The sequence below is a fragment of the Prunus dulcis genome, chromosome 1 (genome assembly GCF_902201215.1).
Source record: "Prunus dulcis chromosome 1, ALMONDv2, whole genome shotgun sequence".
Classification (NCBI taxonomy): Eukaryota; Viridiplantae; Streptophyta; class Magnoliopsida; order Rosales; family Rosaceae; genus Prunus; species Prunus dulcis.
The window spans coordinates 485,849-495,662 of NC_047650.1; the positions used below are offsets into that span (position 1 = coordinate 485,849).

General features: G+C 33.5%; 1 pseudogene; it reads left to right on the forward strand.

The window, feature by feature from the left end:
- The first annotated feature begins 1,252 nt into the window (after positions 1–1,252).
- On the forward strand, positions 1,253–8,869 carry LOC117613822 (annotated as a pseudogene).
- Positions 8,870–9,814: the final 945 nt, after the last annotated feature.

Here is a 9,814-nt window from a genome sequence, read left to right on the forward strand (position 1 = left end):
TCGCTTTGGCCTTGCTCAGGGTGACAACCCAACAGAATCTCCGCTTGAGAAGGAGGCGCTCACGCTTTTGCCTCTCGTCGCGAGAACGGATTGAATCTTCTTGGAAGCCATCGTTTTTGATGTGTTGATTGATTTTGGAACTGGAGAAAGAGATGAGAGGCAGAGATTGTCCCACTGGGCATGCCAAATTTGTAAACACGAATATCATGTGACAAATGAGACAAGAACACATGTACAAAATAATATTGTATTAATGAAATTTAGGGTTGCAATCTCTGTATTGAATCCTCTGATTCGATCTCCAAAGTGTTTAAAGAAAATTTGTGTTTGACACAAGGGTCGTAGAGACTTGATCTTGATTAAACGGGTAGCACGAAGCTTGTTTGGTGTTTGGGATTTTTCTATGGTGAAGGAACCAGCACATATTTGTTGTGCTTGGTGGCTCTTCCAAAGTAGGGTGAAGAATGCAGAGAGTTTTCTGTTTCTTCTGAGTGCTAGTTTTTTTTCTGCCCCTTTCTTTTGTCTTGAGACCTCCTATTTATAGGCTTTTGTAGGATGCTTGACCTAAATAACTTTCCCTATTTAAAACCTTGTTTTGTGGGATTTTGATTTGATTTAAATCAATTCCCATAATCTGACAATTTAACCAGATTATCTTTAATTGATTAACCTGATTAATATTTGATTTAAATCAAAGTCAATCACAGAAGATTCTTTCCTTTAATTTTGTCTTCATCTTGATCCGTTTGATGCACTCCGTCGGATGTCGCCATTTGTCATTTTTGACAACTAACCCGATTTTGATGAGTCACACGCCACATGGGCAAATTACGGGGCCCACGATTTAATCCACCGAACCCTAATTATTTTCTTGTCAATGGAATTTATTACACCAAAATTTCTTTGTCTACAATGAGAATTAAAGAGATCCTATTGTTTTTGTGAAACATGAAGACACCCAACAAAGAAAAACTAAAAGAAAGTAGGAGTAAAGTAGGGGTTCGAGATTGCCTGATGTTTTGCTCTGTTTTTCCTTTGATTATTGTGGTTTCTAATAGGCTGTTTTTCTTGTTATTATGTTTGTCCTATGTGGTTTGAAGTGTATTCTTAGATTTGGCTGGAATCCTTCATGTGTAGGGGATTTTGTGGTGTTCAATTCTTGTAATTGCCCCTGTTGTTAATGATTTCTCCTTATTGTCTACAAAAAAAAGTAGGGGAATTTACAAGCTAGCTCTAGCCCCGCAGATTGAACATGGGAGCTACAGTTTCCCCGATTGCTAATCTTCAACTTCTTAACCGTCATAACTATGAAGATTGGAGTTTCCAGGTGAAATTGTACCTGTTAGCTAAAGATGTTTGGGACGTTGTAGAAGCAGCCACTGAACCACCAACACCAGAAGATGGTGAGGCTGAGTTTAGGGCTTGGAGGAAGAATAATGCCAAGGCTTTACTTGCAATCCGGACGTGTTGCGGGGATGATACCTATCCTATAATCAAGGCCATTACCACAGCCAAAGCTGCCTGGGATGTGTTGGCTGAAGAGCTAAAGCCTTCTGATTCTGAAGAAGGTATAATCATACTGGACTTTATATTTTCTTTTTCATGCATGGTGTTAAGGTTGAAAGATTTAATTTTTTAATATATATACATATATATATATATATATTTATATGTTACCCTCCTACATATAAAAATAAAATCATGGCTCCGCAACTGATGATTGTTTTGGGTCTCATCCTCAAAATTTCATAATGCCCGTTTTACCCTCCAGCAGCAATTAATTTTATGGACTCCTTAATTACTGCATGTGTATTGCTGGTTTTATTTCTATGGTGGGGTTTTTCAGTTTTGAATTTTGAGGTTTGTTTGTTGGATTCTTTTCATCTTTTATTTTCTGTTGCCTTCTGTTCTTTTATTTTTGTTTACTAGTTTTCATTCTCCAGTCAACCGTGCACACAAAATACTGAAATAGGTATAATATAATACATAATAGTGCGCGATATTTGTTTAATTTTAATTTTTTGGGTGTAGCATTCTTTTTCTTTTTAGTTTGAGAGTATATATCTGGGTATTAAAGGAAGGTAATTTTTCCACTCTTCTTTTCTCCACTTACACTCCATTTTGCTTTTTAATACTTTTTAATCAATATTGTTCTTATTTATTCTATAGAAATATGTTAATTTATTTTATAGAAATATGTTTTGATATATTTAATTTAAACAGGATGGCATAATTTTTATTTTTATGTTTGCTAAGAAACAGGGCATAATAATAATGATGATGAGAGCGATGTGAAGTATGCTCCTTTGTACGATAGTTTGAAGCGTGGTGATTGGAATGCTGCAAAGGAGTTTATTGATCGACACGAAGAGGCACTAACACATAGAGGTTCATCAAGCGGTGGGACAGCTCTTCACGAAGAGGCACTACACAATGTGGAAGAGTTGTTGAAGCTGATGACAGAAGAGGACTTGGAAATTCAAGATGACAATGGTTGCACAGCTTTTTTCTATGCTTTTGCAAAAAGGAATGGCCCCAATAGTTGCCAAAATGGTTTAAAAGAACAAGAGTTTAGTTACCATGCGTTTTACCAACGTAGCAGGAAATAAGACTCCAGTTTTAGTCGCTTGTGCCTTGGGCCATTGGGAAATAGCTCGCTTTCTCTATTCTCGCACTCCAATCCATGTTTTGACTCAACTTATTTCCAATTGCTTTGTCCACAGAAATAAATTTGGTAATTTTGACATCATTTTGAAATATAAATATATAAAACAGTCCTGATCTTAAATAACCAATTATAGTATATGTTGATTTGTGGTTGCTTATATGATGAACCAACTATACTATAGATATTGGATGGGATTTACTTCAGCATTGCCCAAAATTGGTCCTTACTGAAAGTTACTTCGGGCACTCCCCTCTAAATACACTGGCTGGTATTCGTTCTGCATTTTCAAGTGGGGTTTCCCTAAGATTTTGGCAACTCTGGATTTATAACAGTTAGTATTTTGTATTCTCTTATCTCTTCTCTCCTCTCTTGTCTCTCTTCTCTTCGTAGTATCAAACTAAATTTTTCATGTTAAAGTTATATATAAAGTGAGATGTACCAACTAAATATATATGCCTGACTTGATTTCTTTTGTATTGCAAGGATAATTGAATTGAGACTGAAAAAAAATAAATATATTAATTACATTAATACGAAATGAACTTTGCAAGAGCTTTCTATTTTTTCTATTTCCTTCTGATTTGATTTATTATGTATATATGAAGGAGTGCAAGTCTGCATATTCATTAGCTTTCGTTGTTCACAAAATACAGTGTCTAAATTCACATATATATCATTAAATAGAAATAGAATAATACTACTTCAGACAAGTAGGAAAATGTATTTGATTGGATTGTGTTGCTTTCTCTTTAGATATACACGTACAACAACCTCAACCTGCTACATCCATCCACATTATTGATTCTTGGTTTAATTCTCACTTTTGTAATACGTTGTAGATTAATATTGTTTTCACTGTTAACCTAGGAATCCATGACCTGCATGAAATGAGATTGTACCATGACCGAATTCTTCAAATTCTACAACTCGTGTGTGACGTGGCAACACGTAGAAATCTTGACTCGAAGCAAAAGGCAATCTTCCGAGCTGTAGAAGGAGGACAAGTGGAGTTCATTAAGGAGATGTGTAAGGCGAATCCAAGAATCTCACTAATAAAGGGGGATGAAAGCGGCAGGACAATATTTCATTATGCCGTTGAATGTCGTCAAGAAAAAGTTTTTAGTCTTATATATGGGCTCAGTGAATATGATAGGAATCATATCTTAACGAGGATAGATGAATTTAACAATACTATCCTACATGCAGCAGGGAGTTTATCTGCACATCTTAATCATATTCAAGGTGCAGCTTTGCAAATGCAAAGAGAGCTACAATGGTTTAAGATCAGATTTTCTCACTTTATTACATAAATGTAACCTTAGACAATTACTTTCACTACTACATTTTACACTTTGCGCGACGAAGAGAATTTCGTCGCGCAAAATACATTGTAGTCGCACAAATTTTAACGCGACAAAAACTTCGTCACGCAAAATCCGTCGCGCAAAGAAACTTTGCGCGACGAAAAAATTTTGGTTGCGCAAAGAAACTTTGCGCGACCAAAAGATATTGGTCGCGCAAAACATTGCGCGACGAAATACATTGGTCGCTCAAAGGTTTGCGCAACGAAAAATATTGGTCGCGCAAAGTCTCAAAAAAATTTATAAAAAATAAAAAATTCCCGCGTTCCATTTTTGGTACCCGCCCACATTTTTAGAGTTTTGCGCGACGAATACTAACGTCGCGCAAATATTTGCGCGACGAAATATTTTTTGTGTTTTAAATTTTTTTAATTAAAATAAACTAATTTAATAGTTTGCGCTACAAAATATTTTGTCGCGCAAGGTTTTTGACTTTTTGTTTTATTATTTCTTTAATATTAATTTATTCAAATTTTTACTTTTTAAATGTAATTTAATTGTATGATTTTTTTTAAATCACTTTAATTTAAATTGATATTAATTTAATTATATTAATTTTTTCAAATTTTTACTTTTTAAATTTAATTTAATTGTAAGATTTTTCTTAATTACTTTAATTTAAATTGACATATTCAAAATAAAATTACATATGAAAAATAGTGATCAAATTATCCAATAAAATTTATATATATATATATATATATAATATTCAAAATGTACACATGAATTAACAAAGTACAATAATATAATCCTAATACAAGCATATTGTGGTAGTAGTGGCGGATAATATGTTTTGATAGCTTCCTAATCCTCAACTTTACCCATCAAAGTCTCGATGATTACCTACAAAAAAACAAATATAGTCAAATAACAACAACAACAACAACAACAACAAAAGAAAAAAAAAGAATGCATAATCTCCCCTAAAATTGTTATACCACAAATCCAACCCAAACTCCAATCTCTCCCCTTTACTCAACCCCAAACCCCACACAAACTCAAAACTAACTCCAAAAACACATATTAATGAAAAAAATTTAAAATTTGGAGAGAATATACCTTTTGGCAAGATTGAGAGTGAGTGAGAATGAGAGGGAGAAGTGAGTGTGAGAGAATTAGATAAGATAGTGATAAAGAGATGAGAGAGTGAGAGATAGTGAAAAGATAGATGAGAGAGTGAGTGAGAGTAAGAGATAGTGAAGAGAGAGATGAGAGATTAAGTGAGAGGAGTGAGTGTGAGAGAAATGGTGGGATTTGGGGAGAGGGAAAGAGAGAGGAGAGGTAAGAGTAGAGAAAGAAATTGAGAAAATGGTGGAGGAGTTATTTCGGTTTTTAAAATCGTATCACTTGTAGCTCTCAAAGTTTTGCGCGACGAAATATATTGGTCGCGCAAAGTCTAAAAAAATTATTTTTGGAAAAAAAAATTCCCGCATCCCATTTTAGGCACCGGCCAAAATTTTTAAATTTTTGTGCGACGAAAAATACATATTGGTCGCGCAAAGTCTAAAACAATTATAGAAAAAAATTCCCACGTCCCATTTTTGGTACCCACCCAAATTTTTGCGCGACGAAACATATTGGTCTCGCAAAGTTTTGCGCGACGAATATAGGAACATTGGTAACGCAAAGTCTAAAAAAATTATTTTTTTTAAAAAAATTCCCGCATCCCATTTTTGGTACCCGCCAAAATCTTTAAATTTTTGCCTGAGGAAAAATACATATTGGTCGCGCAAAGTCTAAAACAATTATATAAAAAAATTCCCGTGTCCCATTTTTGGTACCCGCCCAAATTTTTGTGCGACAAAAAATATTGGTCGCGCAAAGTCTAAAGTTTTTTTTTTAATTTTAAAAACCCGCGTCCCATTTTTGGTACTCGCCCAAATTTTTTGAGTTTTGCACGACGAACTGTTGGTCGCGCAAACTTTTGAGAGACGAAAAATTGGTTCGTAGCACAATATTTATAAAAATAATTGTTATGAATAATAAAAAATAAAAATATTTTATTTTATGATTTAAAATATAATTAAGGTGAAAGCTACTTAATAAATGTATATACTATTCAATTTCTTAAGTGTTATATGTACAAAATAAATAAATTTAAAGCTACTTAATAAATAAATATATATATATACACACACACACACACACACTTCAATGATCTAACCATAAGACTTGTTTGTATATACTTCAAGATCGTATACCCCAAAAATCACAAAAAACAAACATTCAGAGATCTAGTAACGGGACAAAACTTTTGATAGTTATAAATGAAAAATCACGATTTAACGGTTATTTTAACTCCGATTTTGATGATTTTTTTACAGCTACACTCCTTGACCCTATACGAATACAATAACTGAATTTGATCTTCAATTTAAAATATTTGCACTAGTAGATACCACAAAATCTTATGTTATATTTAACGAAAGTATAAATAAACTCTTAATTGTTAGTGAATATATTATTTTGATGGCATATGCATTCTACGAAACTAGTTTCAAAGATCCAACCGTCAAACTTGTTTTTTTATACTTCGAGATCATATACGCCAAAAATCGGAAAAAAAAAAAACATTCATTGATCAAGTAACGGGACAAAACTTTTCGACGGTTATAAATGAAAAATCATGATTTAACGGTTATTTTAACTCCGATTTTGATGATTTTTTACAGCTACACTCCTTGACCCTATATGAATACAATGACTGAATTTGATCTTCAATTTAAAATATTTACACTAGTGGATACCACAAAATCTTATGTTATATTTAACAAAAATATAAATAAACTCTTAATTGTTAGTGAATATATTGTTTTGATGGCATACACATTCTACGAAACTAGTTTCAACGATCCAACCGTCAAACTTGTTTGTTTATACTTCGAGATCATATACGCCAAAAATCGGAAAAAATAAACATTCATTGATCAAGTAACGGGACAAAACTTTTCGATGGTTATAAATGAAAAATCATGATTTAATGGTTATTTTAACTCCGATTTTGATGATTTTTTACAGCTACACTCCTTGACCCTATATGAATACAATGACTGAATTTGATCTTCAATTTAAAATATTTACACTAGTGGATACCACAAAATTTTATGTTATATTTAACGAAAGTATAAATAAACTCTTAATTGTTAGTGAATATATTGTTTTGATGGCATATGCATTCAAAAAAACTAGTTTCAACGATCCAACCGTCAAACTTGTTTGTTTATACTTCGAGATCATATACGCCAAAAATCGGAAAAAATAAACATTCAGATATCAAGTAAGGCGATAAAACTTTTCGACGGTTATAATGAAAAATCAAGATTTAACGGTTATTTTAACTCCGATTTTGATGATTTTTTACTGCTACACTCCTTGACCCGATATGAATACAATGAAATAATTCGATCATCAGTTTAAAATATATATTTTCTAACAAAAACCCAATCCGAACAACAAGAATATATTTTTCTAATAAAAATCCGATCCGATCTAAAATAATAAATTTAAAGTTACTTAATAAATATATATACCGTTTAATTTCTTAAGTGTTATGCATACAAAATAAAAAACAAAAATAAATTGGTTTAGGTGACAAAATGTTTGGATTACGTCATGGAAAAATTTTTAAAAAATAATTTTTTTATTTTATTTATTTTTATAAGGACTTTGCGCGACGAAGTTTACTCTTCGTCGCGCAAAATTGGTCGCTCAAGACTTTGAGCGACGATGTATTGTTGTCGCGCAAAATTCTGTCGCGCGAAGTTTGCGCGACGAAGTCTTATAAGGACTTTGAGCGACGAAATTTCAAGTTTCGTCGTGCAAAGTAACTTTGAGCGATGAATAGTTTTTCGTCGCGCAAAATTTGGTCACACAAGGGGTTTTTTTTACTAGTGTTTTTTACATATCCCTGTAAAGATTTCAAAAAGGCATCGATGTTATTAGAAGTGGAACCATTTATTATATGGGACTTTCTATTTTGTTAGGTTTCCGATGTGGGACTCGTATGTTCTTCAACAATCCATATAGACTATATATGTAATGTGAGTTTTCTTAATGAAATGTAGGAGGTGGAGCGTATTTTACACCCCCAGCACTTGGAAGTAAGAAATAAGACCGAGCAAATAACAGCACGAGAACTATTCACCAAGAACCACAAAAAATTGGTGAAGGAAGGAGAAGAGTCAATGAAAGGGACAACAACTTCTTGCACAGTCGTAGGTGCCCTCATTGTTACCAATATGTTTGCTGCGGCATTTACAGTTCCTAGTGGAAACAATCAAGATACAGGTTTTCCCATCTTCTTAAGAAAGAAGTTCTTTAGGGTTTTTCTTATTTCAGATTCTATATCACTCTTTTCTTCGACGACATCAGTGATTATATTCTTGGGAATTCTCACATCACGTTATGCAGAAGACGATTTCCTCAGGTCTTTGCCCACAAAAATGCTATTAGGCCTTTTCACCATTTTTTTATCTATCGCCGCCATGATGGTTGCTTTTTCATGAACTCTTTTTATTATGCTTGAGGGAGAATCATGGGTATCTATTCCAATCAGTTTGCTTGCCAGCGTTCCAATCGCCTCGTTTGTGTGGATGCAGTTCCCCCTCTTTCTTGACATTTTCATGTTTACTTATGGAAGAGGAATACTTGACAAGAAATGCAGAGCCTGGGAATAAAATCCTAATTATGCGGTGTGATTTTTGTCTTCTGATGTCATGTGATGTTCGTCTTTGGCTTTGTCACTTTTAAGAAATTTTTATGAAACATGTAAAGAAAACACAATGTACGTGTGTGTTTCTTTATATCTATTTCGTTCAAATAATACCATCCTTATAATTAACTTCGTTTGAATGTTTTATGAATTATGTAAAGAAAAGACAATATGTTGTGATTTCAATTGAAATGTTTCAGTCTTGTGATTAGGGTTTGTAATTCGTCTAGGGTAAATACCATACTCCTAGGGTTTACATGCGCGGTTTTCATTGATCTTAATGAGTTTCTATGTGTTGATATTTGACCTAAATACCTTAGGCGAATTGCATGTAGGTATATACGAGTTAGCCTAAATACCATAGCTAATTCATCAAGAAGGAAAACTAAGCGGCCACATCAAATTGTTAGTTAATAGGTAGGTGAATAGGAGGCTAGACGGATTAGTAGTGGTGAATTCATTGTCCTAGTGCTTTTATCAATTTGAATTTCTCATCCTTGTGTTTCGTGACTTTCTACTTATTTTGTCTTTTAATTTCGTTGTTAATTAAATCATTCTTTCAAAAATCCCTTTCATGTTTACGTGAGTATGCTACGTGTTTAATTTCTTGTTTATATAATTAGAGTAGTTAAAGTATTTTGTGAAGTAAATTAGGTTAGACTAATTGGATGTTGAACTCAATACAATTGCAACTTTATTATCACAATACAAATCCATGGGTTTCTGGGGTCCAAACCCAAGATCTCTCAACCATCTTCTCAACCATAGTAACTCGCACACAGCTTGAGCCATACCACGGTACTCGGCCTAGGCACTAGACCTAGACACCACTTTTTGCTTTTTACTCCACCAAGTAACAAGATTACCACCAACAAATGTGAAATATCTAGACGTAGAACGTCTATTAGTGACTGAACCAACCCAATCAGCATCCATATACCCTTCCACATCTGAATGACCATACTTGCAAAACATTAACCTATTTTTAGGAGTTACTTTCAGATACCTCAAAATGCGCATCATAGCACCCATATGATCTTCACTAGGAGAATGCATAAATTGACTCACTACACT